The 20751-nt window shown below is 41.9% G+C and overlaps 1 protein-coding gene and 1 long non-coding RNA gene across 7 annotated transcripts in view; one reads left to right on the forward strand and one right to left on the reverse strand.

Annotated features, from left to right (window-relative positions):
* ANO10 (anoctamin 10) overlaps positions 1-20751 on the reverse strand; it is a 237145-nt gene that overhangs the window by 123195 nt on the left and 93199 nt on the right. The gene's annotated exons all lie outside the window — the stretch shown is intronic.
* The window catches only part of LOC116570651, a 52329-nt gene continuing 35567 nt past the window's right edge, over positions 3990-20751 (forward strand). Inside the window, exons 1-2 of the long non-coding RNA XR_004277511.1 lie at positions 3990-4218; positions 13871-14309. This is a non-coding gene — a long non-coding RNA (uncharacterized LOC116570651). The remainder of the gene's footprint in view (positions 4219-13870; positions 14310-20751) is intronic.

Genomic DNA, 20751 nt, shown 5'->3' on the forward strand with positions numbered 1-20751 from the left:
ATCACCCTTGAATGTAATTAACCTGAGGACAGGATTTGTCTTTTAAACCCTGAAAAGATGCAGTAGTTAATATGTGGACAGGTGCACATACACACACAGAGGCAAATGCACCCGTTACAGAAATGATCCCAATAAATATTTTAGCTTTGTCTGTGTATGCATTCTGCATTGGCCTGGGGTAATCTGTAAAGGTTTACAAAGGCTGGATAAGCTTCCAGTCTATTTGACTTCTTACAGATCAGACTAGAATGGTGGCCAGAGAAACCAATAAAAGGGGAAGCAAACTGTAAAAGGTCTGCAGGAGGACTGGGAGGGGTGGTGGGTGAAGAACTGAATTAGCCCAAATTTCTCAGTAACAAAATCAGTCCTATCTGGAGTAGAAGGGCTATTATGAGTTCCAAATTTTTTTTTTTTTCCTAAAGTCTTAGGACTATAAAGCCATCCCTATCAAACGGGCTCAATAAACTGTGGCTTTGGTAGAAATACTGGAAGCGTTCCCAGTCCTTGCCTTGGCTCAGCCTTGTCAAGTCCCTAACCTCAGCTCTGTGTGGGTCTGAGACAGTAATTCTGCCCCCTCTGGGTAGATGAGGAGCCCTGGGGTGAAGAAGTGAATATAAACAAATTTGGGTACATCCTATCACAAGGTCACAACAACATTTTCTAAAACTCATTGAGCTATTTTATGCTTTCTTCTTTTAACATGTTTGAAATGCTTAACAGACTCTAACCTACTTTTCGAGTTAAATGTATTTGATCTGTGTTGCTTATTGCTCAGAAGAGCTTGCTTGTTAAGAGTCCAGGGATGCTCTGCCAAGCTTTCAACATGTTTGAGTCAGATAAAGTCTGCAAATAAAGTTTACCTTAATTAACTAATTTTGTGTGGAGGTTAATAGTTTAAGGAATCCTAATGTGTTTGTTTATAAGTTTATTGAATATTATTCAGAATATACATGAAAGCGATTATGATTTTCACGTAATTTACTAGATTTACAAATAAAACAAAGGCCTATAAGTTGAGCATCAGAAACACTATTTTTCATATTCACAGTTTTAATTACCTGAATATTAAAATGCAAGTAATTTTGAGTAATCCTTTCTATGCACAAGGCCATCCGCAGAAAATAAAACACTAACAGAACTCCATTAATGGAAAGATGGGAAACCTGGAGAATCTGAAGAGGTGAGGGAACCAGAGAAATCACTGGGACATAGCCATCTGCGGGGAGGTGAAGAGAAGGTGGAAAGAGGCCACGACACACGATACCTGGGTGTTCGTGAGCCTGAGAGTCTTATCCGAACAAGGATGGCTGTATTAGTCACAACTGCCCAGAGCCCAGCATAATAGTTTCACATGACTGACATTTTGTTGAATGGGACTAAATCTGCATGGCTTATTGGGAGGAAGAGGGTGGAAGGGGAAATGAAGGGGAGGGAGCCTGAGACCCTGGAGCCAAGGAAAGGTCTTGCTCAATTACTTCACCTGCACCACGTTCTGTGACATGGAGCACAAGATCCCCAGTGTAGACAGTGGTCTGGACCTGGCGGTCTCCCGTTTTCAACTTAAAAGCAAACTGATGGAGATCCCCGAAACTGTGCATGCATGAGTCATTGGTGGAAGGTATCCTTTTCTACAGCCAATAAAATCAGTCTGTTAAACAGTATAGTTTTTAGAAATCAGAACAATATGAGCTCCCTCTAGTGGCTTAAATACATTTAAATACTCTTAGATACTCTCAGATACTTTGAAGATACTTTGAAGAGGTTTCTACCTTTTTTTGATCGTTTTTATTTTTTGTATCATCTAGTCCTTTTCCTCCGGAGAAATCCACATCTTACAAATAGTGCACCACAAATTTCATCCCAGTAGATAAAGAGAGGGGTAGGCCCAGAGATCAAATGTGATGGCTCCCAAGTCTCATAGCAAGTTTCTCTGCCCCTTCAAGGTCAATGTAAGAACCCGTGAGTGGTGGGATGGGGACAGACAGAGCTAGGCTGTGTGATGCCAGGAAAAAAGGCATTAAGTCAAGGGAAGTGAGCTGCAACCACAACATTAAAAAAGTTCACAGAGAACCAAGTGAAGGCTGCTGGAGGGGAGATGGGAGGGGGGATGGGGTAGCTGGGGGAGGTAGCATTGGGGAGGGCACTTGTAAGGAGCACTGGGTGTGCAGAAGCTTTTGATTTTGATGAAGTCCCAAAAGTTTATTTTCTCTTTTGTTTCCTTTGCCTTTGGAGACATATCTTGAAAGAAGTTGCTGTGGCTGATATCGAAGAGATTACTGCCTATGTTCTCCTCTAGGATTCTAATGGATTCCTGTCTCACGTTGAGGTCTTTTATCCATTTTGAGTTTATCTTTGTGTACAGTGTAAGAGAACGGTCGAGTTTCATTCTTCTACATATAGCTGCCCAGTTTTCCCAGCACCATTTATTGAAGAGACTGTCTTTTTTCCACCGTATATTTTTTCCTGTTTTGTTGAAGATTATTTGCCCATAGAGTTGAGGGTCCATATCTGGGCTCTCTACTCTGTTCCACTGGTCTATGTATCTGTTTCTATGCCAGTACCATGCTGTCTTGGTGATCACAGCTTTGTAGTAAAGCTTGAAATCAGGTAGCGTGATGTCCCCAGTTTTATTTTTGTTTTTCAACATTTCCTTAGCGATTCGGGGTCTAAGCTTCTGCACAGCAAAGGAAACAGTCAAGAAAACAAAGAGGCAACCCACGGAATGGGAGAAGATATTTGCAAATGACAGTACAGAAAAAAGGTTGATATCCAGGATCTATAAAGAACTCCTCAAACTCAACACACACAAAACCAGACAAGCATATCAAAAAATGGGCAGAAGATATGAACAGACTCTTCTCCAATGAAGACATACAAATGGCTATCAGACACATGAAAAAATGTTCATCATCACTAGCCCTCAGGGAGATTCAAATTAAAACCACATTGAGATATCACCTTATACCATAGAATGTCCAACATTAGCAAGACAGGAAACAACATGTGTTGGAGGGGATGTGGAGAAAGGGGAACCCTCTTACACTGTTGGTGGGAATGCAAGTTGGTGCAGCCTCTTTGGAGAACAGTGTGGAGGTTCCTCAAGAAATTAAAAATAGAACTTCCCTATGACCCTGCAATTGCACTCCTGGGTATTTGCCCCAAAGATACAGATGTCGTGAAAAGAAGGGCCATCTGTACCCCAATGTTTATAGCAGCAATGGCCACGGTCGCCAAACTGTAGAAAGAACCAAGATGCCCTTCAACGGCCGAATGGATAAGGAAGATGTGGTCCATATACACTATGGAGTATTATGCCTCCATCAGAAAGGATGAATATCCAACTTTTGTAGCAGCTTGGACGGGACTGGAAGAGATTATGCTGAGTGAAATAAGTCAAGCAGAGAGAGTCAATTATATGGTTTCTTATTTGTGGAGCACAACAAACAGCATGGAGGACATGGGGAGTTAGAGAGGAGAAGGGAGTTGTGGGAAATTGGAAGGGGAGGTGAACCATGAGAGATTATGGACTCTGAAAAACAATCTGAGGGTTTTGAAGGAGCGGAGGGTGGGAGGTTGGGGTACCAGGTGGTGGGTATTATAGAGGGCACGGATTGCATGGAGCACTGGATGTGGTGCAAAACTAATGAATACTGTTATGCTGAAAATAAATAAAAAATAAATTTAAAAAAAAAAAAGGAGCACTGGGTGTTACACACAACTGATGAATCACTAAATTCTACTCTGGAAACCAATATTACACTATATGTTAACTACCTCCAGTTTTTTAAAAAATTTTGGAAAAAAAAAAGTTCATTTTCTCACAACCATCTCTGCAGAAATTAAAAAGGACCGGCTTCTGACAGACTTCAGGCCAATCCCAGCCAAGCTCCGCAGGCTGCTGCGGCTGCTCTGGCTCAATGTTTTGATGCTGTCAAGTAAAGAGGGATCTCATCACTGCCCGCGATCACATATCCAGCTAATCACTGTGGTCTAGTGAGGCGTTGTCACAGCTGAGAAGGAAGGTTTTATTGTTTATTGTTTTTGTTTTACTGCGTAGCAACCCCGAGCGCAGCTTGCACTGACACCCTGAGTCTTGTTCCGTCATGGTGCAGTAAAGGGCTGGAAAGCTCCAGGTGAGCACAGTCAATACAAACAAATGAAAAGGCCAAAGGCATTGGAACCAGAGGAAGAGCTTGACCTACACCTCCACTAAGAAATGTAAGTAACAATTACAAAGCAGATGAGACACGTAACGGCTACCTAAGAGATTACTGCTGTGGCTGCGATGGCCTTTTTTTTCTGCCATTGCGAAGGGAGATATTTAAATCTCATGTTGTTGGTTTACTTCGTTTATAGGAGGAAGTCTTTCCAGAAAATTATTCTTGAATCAGTTTCTCAAAAAATTACCAACTAGTCCAAAGTGTCTTTCAAAGATGGTTTAAAAATCCGATGATATTCTTTGGAATTCCCTAAGTACCACAGCAGTTTCTCTGATCTGCTCCAGTAAAACTGAGAACCCAGGAAAGCAACAGCAGCTTTCCAGTAAAGGAGATGGTGTCTGAATCACTAAGCTGCATGACTATGAACTGGGTTCCTAAGGACGAAGCTGTATACTGACTAGTACGCCAGGTATAGCTGAACATTGGATACCGGCTCAGAATAAAACTCTCCCTCACACTACTTCTGCTCTGGGAAAATCAGATTCAAATTAAAGTTGCTTTAAGTGTATGTAAGAGCATTTTTCCTGCTGAGCCCAGGGACTGCTTCTAGGCTTGATTCCCTTGACAGCTTTCACTAGTGGACTGACCAAAGGGCATGTGGTTTTCATAAGATGTCATCATCTCCAGGGCTTTATTTACCCAGGTTCCAGGGAAGCCCAAATTTCGCTACATCAAAACCCTTTACCTGAGGTGTGCTTCAGAACCTCAAACTGGCTTTCTTACTCATCAGGGGTGAGGTATCACATTTTCTTCACATGTTCCTTTCATGTCATCTTTCAGACTATAGAACCAAACAACTGTCATTTTGTGACAGATACTCCAGAGGGGTATGTGATGTGTACACACACAATCGAGTAGCCAAAGCTGTCAGCCAGGGGACTCTGTTTCAATCTGGTCACTACTCTGCAGTTTTCACATCTTTTATTTACATTTAACAAAATAGTCATGGTGCCTCAGGGCAGAGGTCATACCTTTCCTCTTTCCCCATAGGGTCAGGATATTATGAGACTGCAAAATAGGAATAAAAGATACTTGCAGAAGAAATGAATTTTACATTTCAACTTGTAGCACAGATAGCTGTACCATTTCTCTTAGAAGAGCTAAAGAAAGGTAAGGAATTTAAGATGTAAATAGTTTTTTTTAATTCCATCCAAAAATTTCTTTGATGAATAAAATATATGATATAGTGTTCCTATAAAGTTCAATTTAAAATAAGCATACTTTATTACACTTTGTGTATGCTTGCTAATCACCGACTTCTTAAAAAGATCTAATGCTGGGCGCTGGGTGGCTCAGTGGGTTAAGCCTCTGCCTTCGGCTCAGGTCATGGTCTCAGGGTCCTGGGATCGAGTCCCGGCATTGGGCTCTCTGCTCAGCAGGGGGCCTGCTTCCCTTCCTCTCTCTCTGCCTGACTCTCTGCCTACTTGTGATCTCTCTCTGTCAAATAAATAAATAAAATCTTAAAAAAAAATCTAATGCTCTTAAACTACTATCTAGACCTCACTTGCCACAACTGATTCATGATATCCTTATCTCATAAATGACAGCTCCGTTCTCTAATTTGCTCAGGCCAAACTCAGAGGTCATCCCTGATGCCTCACTTTTGTCCCATCCTACCTGCAACCTATTATCAAATCCTTCTGATTCTGCCTTGAGAATATATGCAAAACCCAACCCCTCCTAGTGCCCCCACACTTACTGGCCTGGCCAAAGAAACTGCCACCACTAACCCAGATCACTACCATGCCCTCTCGACTGCACTTTCTGCCCCTATCCCCTCTAGTATGTGTCACCACAGCAGCCAAGAGTGACCCCACTAATATGCACTTCCAACTACCCGCCCCCTGCTCAGAACCTCTAGTGACTCCCACATCCCCTGGAGTCACAGCACAGTCTTGCCCATGCCCCAAGAAGCCCAACATGAGCTGCATTCCCATTCCCCTTGTCATATGTCTGCTTCATCTCCTCTTTCCCTGCTCACTCCAGTGTGGTGACATGAGCCTCCTCTCTGTTCTTGAACACACTGGGCCCAGGCCCACCTCAGAGGCAGACTCCAGGTCCTGACTCACTGTCATTCTCCCTTCAAAGCCTTCTCACCATCCCATCAGAACATACCCATCTTCCTTCCTCAACTTATTTTTCCCCATAGCACTTACCTTTAATACTAAACATTTACTTATCTTACTCATTATCTACCCTAAAATACATACTGCATGAGGGCAGAGTTTTTTCTTCTTTTTGCTTGCTGCTGTATCATCATTGCCAAGAAACATGTCTGGCACTGAGGAGGTGCTAACAAATCCTTATTGAGTTAACTGAATGAGTTGTAATTACTATTTACTGGAAGACCCTAGAACTCATCTAGTTTGGAAAAAAAAAAAAAAAAAAGGACTTCAGTGCTTTATTTGCTAATAGATTTGACATTACTACCTTTTTACCTTAGAGTTGATAAACACATTTCTATCTGTAAAGTCACCAGTGCTTTCTTCTCTAGCCAGAGTCCAGAAAAGATGGTGGGGGCATGAGAACTGAGAATTATCCTTTGAGAGAGACAGGGCGGGTGTTCTCTGCTCTTCACAGGAAGGAAGAACAGGCATCCTGCAAGGCTCAGGAGCTACCACAGGCCTGGGACTCACGTGGAACTGGGGCATGCTCCTTGCCTACGGCTGCTTCCTCAACCAGCACCACATGCAGACAGGTCAAGTGTGTGAGACAACTCTCCTCCCATGAGCCCTGCTAGTCCCTGGAAGACTGGCACTCCATCAGCCAGCACAGCCTGGACATCCTCATAGCTAAGGCAAAAGGCAAACCCCTCACGAAAAGACAGAGAAAAAGGAAACATCCCAAACTTCTGATGGTGGCTATAGTTCATCAGCCACTGGTGACTGAGTGACCAGGACACTCAGGAAGGGCACGTCTCAGGGTACCTAGGTTGCTTAGTTAAGCATCTGCCTTGGGCTAAGGTCATGATCCCAAGGTCCCGGGATAAGCTCTGCCTCAGGTTCCCTGCTCAGCAGGGAGTCTGTTTCTCCCTCTGCCTCACCTCCTGCTAATGCTTTTGTACTCTCTCTCTCTCTGAAATAAATAAAATCTTAAAAAAAAAAAAAAAAGTAAAGGCATGTCTCTAGATCCCCATAGATGGTGGAAGCCTTTACATAAGTAAAGCCAACGAATCTTAAACCTTGGGATGATCTTTATAAGCTCTAGGGAGCCACTCTATCACTATTAACTGTGATAAAAGTGAAGTGCTACCAGCACATGGGTCTGGTTTTGAAAAGAAAGGTAAAATTCTACAGTTAGCATGTGAATAAATGAACAATCCCAAGAAATACTTACAAATAATGTGGTCAGCATTATCAGAGTAAAGTGTAAGAAGAAAGTATAAACATACTTATTTAAGAACACTTGAAATAAATTATGGTTTGAATAATTAACAGTATTTTTTACAACCAAGAAAAAGTTTATAGCAACATGGATGGGACTGGAAGAGATTATGCTGAGTGAAATGAGTCAAGCAGAAAAAGTCAATTATCATATGGTTTCACTTATTTGTGGAGCATAACAAATAACATGGAGGACAAGGGGAGATGGAGAGGAGAAGGGAGTTCAGGGAAATTGGAAGGGGAGGTGAACCATGAGAGACTATGGACTCTGAAAAACAACCTGAGGGTTTTGAAGGGCCAGGGGCGGTGGGAGGTTGGGGGAACCAGGTGGTGGGTATTAGGGAGGGTACAGATTGCATGGAGCACTGGGTGTGGTGCAAAAACAATGAATACTGTTACGCTGAAAAGAAATAAAAATTAAAAAAAAAAGAAAAAAAAAGAAAAAGTTTATGATGCTAAAGAGAGAGCAAAAGTAGGGGAAAGTAAAAAGTGAATAAAAGAGGAACAAAATTAATTTGAAAAATGTTCTAATTCTATTGAAGGCACTTCTCCCTATTTTTTTTTTAAAGGCCATAAAAGTCATGAAAAAGACCTCATCCAAACTAAAAACTTCTGTTCTGTAAAAGTTGTATGAAGCAACAGACTGGGGGGAAATATTTGCAAACCACATATCCAGCAAAGGACTACTATCTAGATTACATGAAGAACTTTACAAACTCACTGTCTAAAAAGAAAAACCAAGTTAGAAAATGGGCAGGGGTGCCTGACAGGCTCGGTGGGTTATGTATCTGACTTTGGCTCAGGTCATAATCTCAGGGTCCTGTGATCGAGCCCCGAATCAGGCTCCATACTCAGCAGGAAGTCTCTCCCTCTCCCTCTGCTCCTTCCCCTGCTCATATTCTCTCTCCCCCAACCACCCCCCACAAATGGATAAAATATTAAAAAAAAATAGGCACAAGATATCAGAGGACATTTTACCGAAGAGGAAATACAGATGACATATAAGCACCTGAAAAGATGACCAACATCATTAGCCATAAGAAAAATGCGAATTAAAATCACAATGAGATATTAATACAAACTCGTCAGGATGGCTAAAATAAAGATTAGTGACACCAACATTCTGGCAAGGATGTGGAAACTGGTTCCCTCACCCATTGCTGGTGGAAATGCAAAATGGTACAGGCACCCTGAAAAACAGTTTAGCAGTTTCTTATAAAACTAAACATGCAAATAGAGCCCAGGAATGTTATTCTTGGACATTTATCTAGAGAAATGAAAACTTTAGTTCACACAAAATCTGTACAAAAATGTTCACAGCCCCTGAACTGGGATCAGCCAAGATGTTCTTCAACTGCTGATGGTTAAACCGATTGTGTTACACCCACATCACAGAATAATACTCAACAAAAAAAAGGAACGAGCTGCGGATACACACACTAACTTGAATGAATCTCCAGGAAACTGGGCTGAGTGAAAAAGGCCAATCTTAAAAGGGCATATACTGTATGACTTATTCATGTTAACATTTTTTTTAAAGATTTATTTATTTATTTTAGAGAAAGAGAGAGAGAGTACATGCATGTGTATGAGCAGGGAATAGGGAAGAGGGGGAAGGAGAGAAGGAATCCTCAAGCAGACTCCCCAGTGAGCACGGAGCCTGATGGAGGACTTGATCCCAGGACACTGAGATCATGACCTGAGCCAGAATCAAGAGTCAGCTGTTTAACTGACTGAGCCACCCAGGCATCCCATTCATGTGACATTTTTTAAAAGACAAAATTTTGTAAATAGAGAACAGGTAGTAGTTGCCAGGGGTAAGAGATGCAGAGGGTGGGAGTAGAGGGGGTAGAGGTAGGTGGGGTTATTAAAGGACTAGTAGGCTGTTCTATATCCTGACTATGATGGTGAACTCACAAACCTTCACATGTATATAGAATTATATAGAAATTATTATATATAGAATATATATATATTCTATATATAATATAGAAAACACAAACACACGAGCACAATAAAACTGGGGAAATCTGACCAAGGTCAGTAAATTGTATCAAGGTTAATACCCTAATTTGTGACACGGCTCTATAGTTTTATAAGATGTTACCATTGGAGGAAACTGGGGAAAAGGTACATGGGATCTCTATGTATTATTTCTTACAAGCATGTGAACCTGCAATTATCTCAATAAAAATTTCAATGAAAAAAATCATAAAGTCATTACTTTGCCATGGTCTGACTAGCCTTGGTCTCCTAAGCCTTTAGGACCTAACTGAGTATGTCACTGTACAAGGGAGCTTATATAGTTGATTCAATTGATGGTTAAATAAACCCACCAGATTTATGAAAAACTCCCCAATAATACTACTAAGTCAGCCTGAGTTTACATTCTGCACACTATTTGTATTTCCAATTAGTTGGAAAAAAAGATTATCTTTTTAAATAGTAATATGTTAAATATGACATAATCACTTTAGTTTTGGTACTGTTCTCAAGGTGACAAAAATTAACTACCTAATGGTTATCCCATTTCATGGTTTAATTATAATTATTTTGAACAAAAATAGTATAATTTGATTAATGTGACCAACTAGTGAATTTTTATAAGCAATGTCCAAAATTTCATGATCACGTTAATGATATCATTTTTAGACACTATAGCTTTAAGTGATACAAAGACAGTTTAAAAAAATGGCAATAAAATGATGGAGTGTAATACGCACAAAAAAGAGTGTTATTATATTTCCAACATAATTTATTTATACATTATGGTTACTTGGCTTTTTTATTGCTGCTCTAGTAACACAAATTAGATTTTTTAAAAATTTACAAAATATAGTTCATGTATCAGTTTATTGACTCGACAGTATCTGCAAAATCTCAGAAAAGTGTTTTAACAAGGTTCTAGTCCTAGAATGACATTTCCAATTCTATTTAGCCTGAGAGTGGAGTCTGCATAAGCTCTTCCATATTAAATTAATGTCTGTCTAACAACCAATCTCTATTTCTGTCTGAAAATAATCCTTTGTAAAATAAGCTTAAGCATCTCTCTTCACATGCAAATCATGATTGTGAATACACAGGCAGAGGACATCTGCCTGGTTTGGTTCATGTCTGATACCGTCATTGCCCTTCATGTCTGTGCTGCTACCTTAGCACCCCACTTTTAGACTTAGGGTGTGTGCCCTGAATGGGCCCTGATACAGAGAGGATCAGAGGGGCGCGTGTCTGCAGTGCCGTAGGAACAGGCCTGCTATCGGCTTCTCTGGAGCTCACAAACCACTCATGAAGTAGGAGGGCTCTTCAGTGTGAGGTTAAATCTGTGCCTGCAGGCATCAGGGCAGGACAGGCATAGGACACTGAGGTCCATGGTACAAGGGCTGAACTGCAGAGCAGCACATAGTCTTGTCACCTAAACTCAGGGGTCACAAGCTCCAAGTGTGCTGTCCTTCAAGGATGGTCCAGGCTGTGAGCTGGACAGGCTGTGAGCTGGACCAGCTGTGAGAAGTGAGTGTGGAGAGGGCTGGAGCCCCTGAAGGTGGAATCACACACATCCACACAAACTTCTGTGAATTCATTAGATGGCAGAAAAGGGAACAAACAGTGAGAGGGTAGACTTACATTTAACTACACCAATGACCTGGTTAAATTAAATGCCAGAACATCCCAACTAAAGGGCAGAGATTGTCAAACTGGATAAAACAATAAGACCTATTTTATTTTCCCTGAACTCTAAGAAGCAAACTGAGGGTTGCTGGACAGGTGGTGGGTGGGGGGATGGGGTAACTGGGTGATGGGCATTAAGGAGGAATTGATGGAATGAGCACTGGGTGGTCTATGCTGCTGATGAATCACTAAATTCTACCCCTGAAACCAATACTACACTCTATGTTAACTAAATTGAATTTAAATAAAGAATTTAAAAAAAATAGTTAAGACCTATTCATATGCTGCCTTAAAAAAAAAAATCCTTAAAATATAGACAGAAATAGGTTAGGAGAAGGATGTTGGGGGATGGGGGGGAAAGGCTACCATGCCAACACTAGTCAGAGGAGAGAGAATACATGGGAAACATGGTATGACACCAGAACACGTTATGAAAGCACAGTAAATAATCATTAATTCTAAATGGGGAGACCAGGGAAAGGTGATGTCTGAGCTGGTCCTTGAAGACCAAGGGATCCTCTGATAGCAGCAACTAGAGAGGAGAAAATTCAAGGACTAAGGAAACTCCAGGCAGACAGACACTGCAGTGCTGTGGTGGTGTGAAAGGAGCGGTGGGGGAGGGGAGGGGAGACAGCTAAGAGGCAGATCACAGAGGATCTTAAGTCCCTTGCTAAGGATGCTGGACTTTATTTTATGAAAAGGGGAACAGCCAAAGGCTTTCAGATCACAGGTGAGATGTGTGTTACAAATTAGACGGTACAGGAAGAAACTGAAGTCAAGAGAGCAGCTGGGAGCTCACTGAAATGCTCCAGTGAGAAGTGACAAGAGGGGTCCTGGTGCAAGGTTGATGGTGCCTCAGGAAGGAGGCTGTTCAAAAAGGCATTCTAGAGGCAGAATCAGCAAGTGGGAGACCAAAGAAATCTCTAAAGGCAAAGAGGAAAGCAAACATGTTCCATGGTTTCAAAGTGAGTTACCATGAAGATAGTGATCCTGTGTGTTTCAATAGGAAACCAGAGAAAGGAGAAAGCATGACAGTGAGGTCCCTGGGAGGATGCTGTGCTCTCTTCTGAGTGGCTGTATAGTGGTGCCTACAGAATGGCCATGGGGAGGTGTCCTCAGGCAGCCAGAAAGCAAAGCCAGCAGATGGAGGCACGGATTTATGAGCCAGCAGCACAGATAAGACAGCTACTCTACAAGAGCAGTAATTACATCCAGCTTAAGCCCAGGCCTCTTTAAGAATTAACCACTCAATACATCTTCTCCAGTCTTTATCTAATCTATTCCAAAGGGTCAACATTTCCCACAAACAATTTTATTGAAAATCAAGATACATAAACTTCAAGAATATTCAAACGTTAATGGGGCGCCTGGGTGGCTCAGTGGGTTAAGCGCTGCCTTCGGCTCAGGTCATGATCTCGGGGTCCTGGAATCGAGTCCCACGTTGGGCTCTCTGCTCAGCGGGGAGTCTGCTTCTCTCTCTCTCTCTCTCTCTCTCTCTCTACCTGCCTCTCTGTCTACTTGTGATCTCTCTGCCAAATAAATAAATAAATAAATCTTTAAAAAAAAAAAAACTACAGCAAATTGTTTCCTGCTCTGCTATTAATTAATATTTACTTGTAATTAAGTTAATTACCCCCATTCATGTCTACAGCACAGCTTCTCAAACTATCTGTGGTGAAGGACCAATGTTTTAAATTCCTAGTCCATTACGGACCTACCTATGGCCCTACTGTGAATGGAACTATGTACCACCCAAATTCATATGTTGAGGTCCTAACCCCCACTGTGGCTATAACTTAGAGACAAGTTAGTTGACCAAGCCATAATTAGGATTAAATGAGGCTATAAGGGTGGGTCCCTGATGTGACAGGACTAGTGTCCTTATAAGAAGAGCTCCCAAAGAGCTCTCTCTCTGCCTTCCTCTGAATGTACATGAAGAAGAGGTCATGTGAGCACACAGCAAGATGGCGGCTACCTACAAGCCAAGGGAAGAATCTGCCCGCTGACACCCTGATCTTGAACCTCCAGCCTCTAGAACTTTGAGAACTACTTTCTGTTGTTGGAACAGCCACCCAGTCTGTGGTATTGCAGACTAATGCATACCACAGGTGATCAAAATGAGCTGCACAACATGCAAGTCGCACACCACTCTGCTTTGTCTATACCTTGTTGAATAACATGAGACCACTGGCCACATGCTTAATGTCACAGCAATGTCAAACTACATTGGACATTTTGAAACACTTAATGCCCTACTTCTGTGCTAATCTCACTGTTGACTGGTATCAAACACTTTATGGACTAACAGCAGTCTACAGACCACACCTCAACCAATACTGGTTTATAGTCTTTCTGTGATTTTTTAAAAATACAATATTTAGCTTAGGCATAGAACTCAAAATAAAGGCAAGAATATTAAACACATTTGAAATCAGAAATATGCTATAGGGTGAGGGAAATAACAGAGAAACTCAGGATTCTATCATGTATCTCGCTAAGATCCCTCAAGCCACTGCAGAATGCAGGTTCTTAAAAATGAACAGCACTGTGCCTTGTTTATAACACCTCTTGTATTCTATTTCTCTTTTGCTCTTCCTTCAGTCTCTATAATCATATCCACAGAGTTCATTATAATTAGATTATAAACTCAAAGCCGGAGTATGACTTCTTCAATTGACTATATACCAAACTCACCAAACAGATGCCCTCGAGGGACTCTGTCTTGGATGGATAAGCAAATTAACTCTCACGATCCTGCCATTGAGATGAGGACCCTGTGCTCCCAGTGAAGAGATGTCCAACTTTCTGATGGCCATTCCAGAGGATCTTTGATGCATGCGATCTAACATATGCATTTGGTTTTTACTATGAGCCACTACTGGGTTGTTTCCTATGAAGAAGTGTTCATTCATCTTCAAAAGCTTTATGTAGCTTCAATAGCACAATTGAGGACAATGATTACCTTTCCAGCATGCATGGAAAGAGGCCAGAAATGAGTGGAGATCACGGTTTCAAGCGAGCATCATGCCTTGGCAAACAGGTAGGTTTACAAGACCACAGAATATATTTTTTGCAAACAGGATTGCTGTGAAAAACTTGGCTGGCTGGATTTTCCTCTTTTTTCTATGTCCAAGGAAAAGGTAATTTAGTGTTAGCATTCTCACTTCTTCACAGTTCTTAAAACTACAGGACTCAACGAGGAAGAGCTAGTAAAAGAACAGAATTTCAGAACTGCAAAGGCCCAGAATAACCAACGGCAAGGCAACCTCCTTGTAGCAAAGATGCCAGCTATTCGCCTAAATAAATTTTTTCTTTCTTTTGGACATAGAGCTGGAGCACATTTCCCCAGGTTTCTAGTGGCCACATGTTCTCCCAGTGGCTATGGCTGATTTCCATAGACAGCAGAATGTGAACAGAAACGACCTTTCAGGGCTGGTCCATAAAACCTTTCCTCATACCCACCTCAAACTCAGGTCTTACATTTAGGTCACTGATCCACCTTGAGTTGATTTTTGTACAAGGTGTTCATTTTGTACATGATTTTGTACATGGTGTACATTCCATATGGATATTCAGTTGTCCCAGCCCCATTTGTTGAAAAGACTGTTCTTTCCCCCACTGAACTGTCTTGGCACTCTTGCAGGGAAAAAAAAAAAAAAATCAACTGACCATAAATGTGAGTGTTAATTTCTGAACTTTCAATTCTATTCCACTGATAGATATCTAAATATATATATATAGATAGATAGATATAGATATAGATATCCATTCTTATACCAGTACCACACAGTCTTGATGACTGTAGCTTTGTAGTAAGTTTTGAAATTGGGAAGTATGGGTCTTCATGCATTGTTCTTTTTCAAGATTCTTTCAGTTATCCTGGGTCCTTTGCATTTCCATATGAAGTTTAGGATGAATTTCTGCACATAAATTAGTTTGGATTTTAATATGTTGGATCTGTAGATGAATTTGAGGAGTATTGCCATCTTAACAGTATTGAATTTTCATTTTATTCTTTTTGATACTATTATATATGGAACTGTGTTAATTCCATTTTTTGACTGCTCATTGCTATTGTATATAAATACAATTCCTTTTTGGGTATTGTTTCTGTCTTCTCCAACTCTGTTGAACTCATTTACCAGTTCTAATAGTTGTTTAGTGAATTCCTTAGCATTTTCTATTAACTAAATTGTGTCCTCTGCAAACAGAGATAGTGTGTTTCACTTCTTCCTTTCCAATCTAGATGGCTTTTATTTCATTTTCTTACCTAACTTCCTTGGCTAGAATTTACAGGGAAATGTTAACTAAAAGTGGCAAGAGTCAGGAGTAGGCATCTTTGTCTTGCTCCTGATCTTAATGAGAAAGCTTTCAGTCTTCCACCAGTAAATGTGATGTTTGCTAGAGGTTTTGCATAGATATCCTTTATCAGTTTGAAGAACAGGGATGATTTCTGAAACCCTGCTGTCAAGCCTTTACTACTATTTACAGGGTAGCCTTTGTTTAAGAGCTAGACTTGGTGATACAATGATACATGTAAAGCAGCTCTGTTTGCTCACTTCCAGGAAAAAATGCCAATTACAGAATGAAACTTCACTTAACTAACCCAGCTGCTCCTTGCACAAATGAGACAGTAGAGAAGCTCTACATACACGAGAAGGTGCTCACCATCACTAGCTATCAGGGAAATGAAAAGCAAAACCACAATGAGATACCACTTCGCACCCACTAGGATGGCTATAATTAAAACAAGAGCAACAAACCTAGAAAATAAGTGTTGGCCAGGACATGGAGAAACTGGTAAACTTGTGCACTGCTGGTGGGAAAGTAAAATCATGCAGCTGTAGGGAAAACAGTTTGGTGGTTCCTCAGAAAATGTAATGTAGAATTACTATATGATTCAGCAATTCCTCTCCTCGATACATACCCAAAAGAACTGCAAACAGGGGGGTGCCTGGGTGGCTCAGTGGGTTAAGCCTCTGCCTTTGGCTTGGGTCATGATCTCAGGGTCTTGGAATTGAGCCCCGCATCGGGCCCTCTTCTCGGCGGGAAGCCTGTTTCCTCCCTCTCTCTTTGCCTGCCTCTCTGCCTACTTGTGATCTCTGTCAAATAAATAAATAAATCCAAAAAAAAAAAAAAAAAAAAACTGCAAGAAGGGACTCAAACAGATAAACAGATAACCGTATGCCAATGTTCACTGCAGCATTAGTTACAATGACATTAAAACAGCCAAAAAGGTGGAAACAACCCAAATGCCCATCAACACATAAATGGATGAGCAAAATGTGGTCTATCCATACAATGCAATATCTCTCAGATATAAAAAGGAATGGAGTTCTGACACAGGCTACAACATGGATGAACCTTGAAAACACTATGGTAAGTGAAGGAGGCAGATGGAAAAGGGCAAACAATTCTATGAATCACTTATGGGAAATACCTAGAATACACAACTTCACAGAGACAGAAAGTAGAGGTCAGGAGGGATTGGGTGAAAGGAGTCTGGAGAGTTAATGCTTAATGGTGAGGGCTGTGCAACACAGTGAACGTAATTAATGTTACTGCATTGTACACCTAGAATGGTCAAAATGGCAAATTTTGTTTTTCATATTTTACCAACAACAGAAAATGTAATTAAAAGGCCCACATTTTTACCGTCTTTACTATCATAGCAATATTTTTGTGTTCTTTTCTTGGGAAAGCTTTGTGACTTGAGTTACATCACTAATATACATAGCACAAGCTCCTCTTGGTAAGTATTGTGACTACTTGCTTACCTGCAGGGTAAGAGACTCTTACAATTCTTATGCGTGAGGGGCATGTCACGGCAATTACATAGATAATTATATTCTGCCCCTGCCCTTGAAAGTACTAATGCTAGAATCTACTTGAGTCAAGCAGGGTTCTTCTTTGCAAGCTACAAACACTCAATTTTGTTTTACTTGGACAAAGAAGGGGTTTGTTCAAAGGAAATCAGGCAGTTGGCATAACTTCTAAAAAGTCTAAAGAACAAGGTTTAGCAGTCACCCAGCCAGGAGCAGCATCCAGAACCAAGCACCAAGTTCATTTCATAAGGATGCTGGGGCCACAGCTGCAAGACAGAGACCTAACCCCCCGACAACAGCCACTGCCTCGGCGTCCCTCACCAGAGTGGATTCTGCACAGTACGACCTTGCTGGGACCACTAGATTCCAGTTCCAAGTTTGCAGTGGCAAGGTTATGACTGCCGGAATACAGATCATGTGCCCATGTCCATGCCCCAGCAGCAAGGGAGGCTAGGAAGGGAGCATCCAGCATTGTCTGCTGCCTGTGCTAAGGTGGGGGGTGGGGTGCGTCTGCCTTCCAAGGTCAGAGGTTCTATGGACACAAAAGGGGGGTTAGATGCTCAGAGATCAAAAAGAATGACTCATGTTCACTGCACCATGTCTTTAGGCAAACCAATTTGCAAATAAGCAATTTAAGCTAAGTATGTCTGACAAGGGTTCTCAGCAGAGGAAGCAGCAGACCTAAATTACCAAGCAAGAAAGAGCTCAGTCCTTTGGAGGAGCATCAAGGAGCTGGGTGTTATTAAAGTGTGGGAAGGAGAGCAGTGGGGAAGAGCTGTATGATTTCACAGACGGACTGCAAAACTATATCTGGATTTCAGTCCTGAAAATGGTAGAGAGCCTGAAGGCTTTTAAGGAGAGAACTGCCCCAGAGACTCCACGCTCCTCCAGCAGGACCATCTTCTTCTCTGCCAAAAGTGTCCTGTCCCTAGCCCCTCACTCCAGGCTCCATGACACTGATCACTCCTCCTCAAAAATAACACTTCTCTGACTCCTGAGGAGGTTGAGTTCTTCTCTACACTCCAGTCACTTTATATCTCTCTGTGTGACTACTTGGTGCTCTGTGTCCACACTAGATGAAGCTCTCAGAGGCGAGGGATGAATCTTGCCTCTGCTCAGAACCCAGAACAAGGTACAGGCAGTCCCCAAGTAACTGCCAGGCGACTGTGCCTTGGGGGAGAGGAGCAGCAAGCACAATCAACCTTGGGGAGGGGGCAGGTAGAAGCCATTACATTTCCCTTCAACAATACCACAGAACACTCTGGCCACCTTCAGCAAGGAGGAAGCAACATAAGGAAGTACAATTATCAAGCAGAGAAAGATGTTTTGTCTCTCTTCACTCCTCTTCCTAAGTTCCTAAATAAACCTGACTGGCAAGGGGTGGGGGTGGGGTGGGGGGAGGCTGATGCAGTTAGGACCAGCAGAGGCCCAGTTTCCAAATCTGTTCCTCTCCACAGCAAATTCTTCTTCTGTTTTCAATATCAAAATGCTACCAATTTATGAGGAATCTAATGGAGACTGGTCACTTCAAACCTTGGGTTTTCTGGGAACCAATCCCTCCAAATCCAAGGATCTGCTTGCCGCTATGACGTGCCAACATCATCTCACTGTTTTGAATGTATTTGTTTGTTTCCCAACAGAGCGATCACGTCTATTTTCAAATGCCAACATTCAATGTACTCCAGCATAATCACATAATATACTTAGAAAGTATTAAGTAAAAAAGTCATTGAAATCAGCACATTGAGAGAACTAAAACCAATCAAATGATGAAAATGAGGAAGCTTAAAAAAGACTGCCAACTTATCTCTTTAGTCAGGGGTGTGACTAACATATGGACTGCAGAATTATCTTTCTCATTTTAGACTCACTTTCAGAATTAGCAACATACTAATTGTCTTGTTCTGTCACCACATCTCTAACTATACCCATATTTTATTAATCTCTCTAATTAGCCATCATCTTGAGAATTTCCTCACTGGACTTGGAAATGTAATATTTATGATCACTTGTATAATGCTGAAACAGCATGTCTGTGTGGTACTGTCGCTTGCTGCCAGCCACCAGAAGTGTCAGCATGCATATCAACACTGCGATACTAAATGATTAATTAACACATCAGAGGAAAAAACGGCTTAAAAAGCACCACAGCTGGGGAATAAACTGCAACAGACTGAGATCACTGAAAAAATATATTGAGAGAACACAGTATACGATACAATCTATACAAAATTTAAAAAATGGCAAAACTAAGTGGCAACAGAAGTCAGGAAAATAGTTACTTTTGGTTAGCACTGACTGGAAGGGCAAGAAGGGACTTCTGGTACATTGTTCTAGGTCTTACAGATATGTACACTTCTTGAAACTCCACTTAGCTTGACACCCATAACCAGTATACATACGTATGTGATACTTTAATAACAAGCTCCCTAAAATAATTTTAATAGTCACTTAAAACATCTTATAAATATTAGAGGATATACCACCTTTATCCTATTTCAGCCCTATTTTAAGAAGTAATAGTAGAGGTCACTTAAAATTCTCTTAGGGTCTAAATAATTTCAAACTTGACTGACTTCAACTGGCACATGCTGGCACATACAACAGATATAACACAAACACACATACATATACAGACAGACGGACACACAAATACACATGCAATACTGTTCTTCAATGTCGTGGGACAAAGTTTTGTATAGATGCCCTATATCAGTTTGAAGAACAAAGGATTTAAGTGTAACAAGTTTCTGGGAAAAGTTTTCACATTTTGTTCAATGCTTATGTATTTATAAAAATTGAATTTCAGATGGAGTCAAGATGGCGGAGAAGCAGCAGGCTGAGACTGCTTCAGCTAGCCGGAGATCAGCTAGATAGCTTATCTAAAGATTGCAAACACCTGAAAATCCATCGGCAGATCGAAGAGAAGAAGAACAGCAATTCTGGAAACAGAAAAACAACCACTTTCTGAAAGGTAGGATCGGCGGAGAAGTGAATCCAAAGCGACGGGAAGATAGACCCCGGGGGGAGGGGCCGGCTCCCGGCAAGCGGCGGAGCAACCGCGCACAAAATCAGGACTTTTAAAAGTCTGTTCCGCTGAGGGACATCGCTCCAGAGGCTAAACCGGGGCGAAGCCCACGTGGGTTCAGCGTGGCCTCAGGTCCCGCAGGGTCACAGAAGGATCAGGGGTGTCTGAGTGTCGCAGATCTTGCGGGTATTGGAATGGGAAAGCCGGCTACAGAGACAGAGCCGACAGTAAGCTCACAGCTCGGTGTTACCTTGAACTGGTCGCAGGCTCAGTGAGCTCGGAGCGCGGCCGGAGGTCAGGCAGACAGGAGTAACTGGGCGCTGTTCTCTGAGGGCGCACTGAGGAGTGCAGCCCTGGGCTCTCGGCTCCTCCGGGCCGGAGACCAGGAGGCCGCCATTTGTATTCCCGTCCTCCGGAACTCTATGGAAAGCGCTCAGGGAACAAAAGCTCCTGAAAGCAAACCCGAGCAGATTACTCACCCCTGCCCCGGGTAAGGGCGGTGTAATTCCGCCTGGGGCAAAGACACTTGAGAATCACTACAACAGGCCCCTCCCTCAGAAGATCAACAAGAAATCCAGCCGAGACCAAGTTCATCTACCAAGGAGTGCGGTTTCAATACCAAGGAGAGC

The sequence above is a fragment of the Mustela erminea genome, chromosome 1 (genome assembly GCF_009829155.1).
Source record: "Mustela erminea isolate mMusErm1 chromosome 1, mMusErm1.Pri, whole genome shotgun sequence".
Taxonomy (NCBI): domain Eukaryota; kingdom Metazoa; phylum Chordata; class Mammalia; order Carnivora; family Mustelidae; genus Mustela; species Mustela erminea.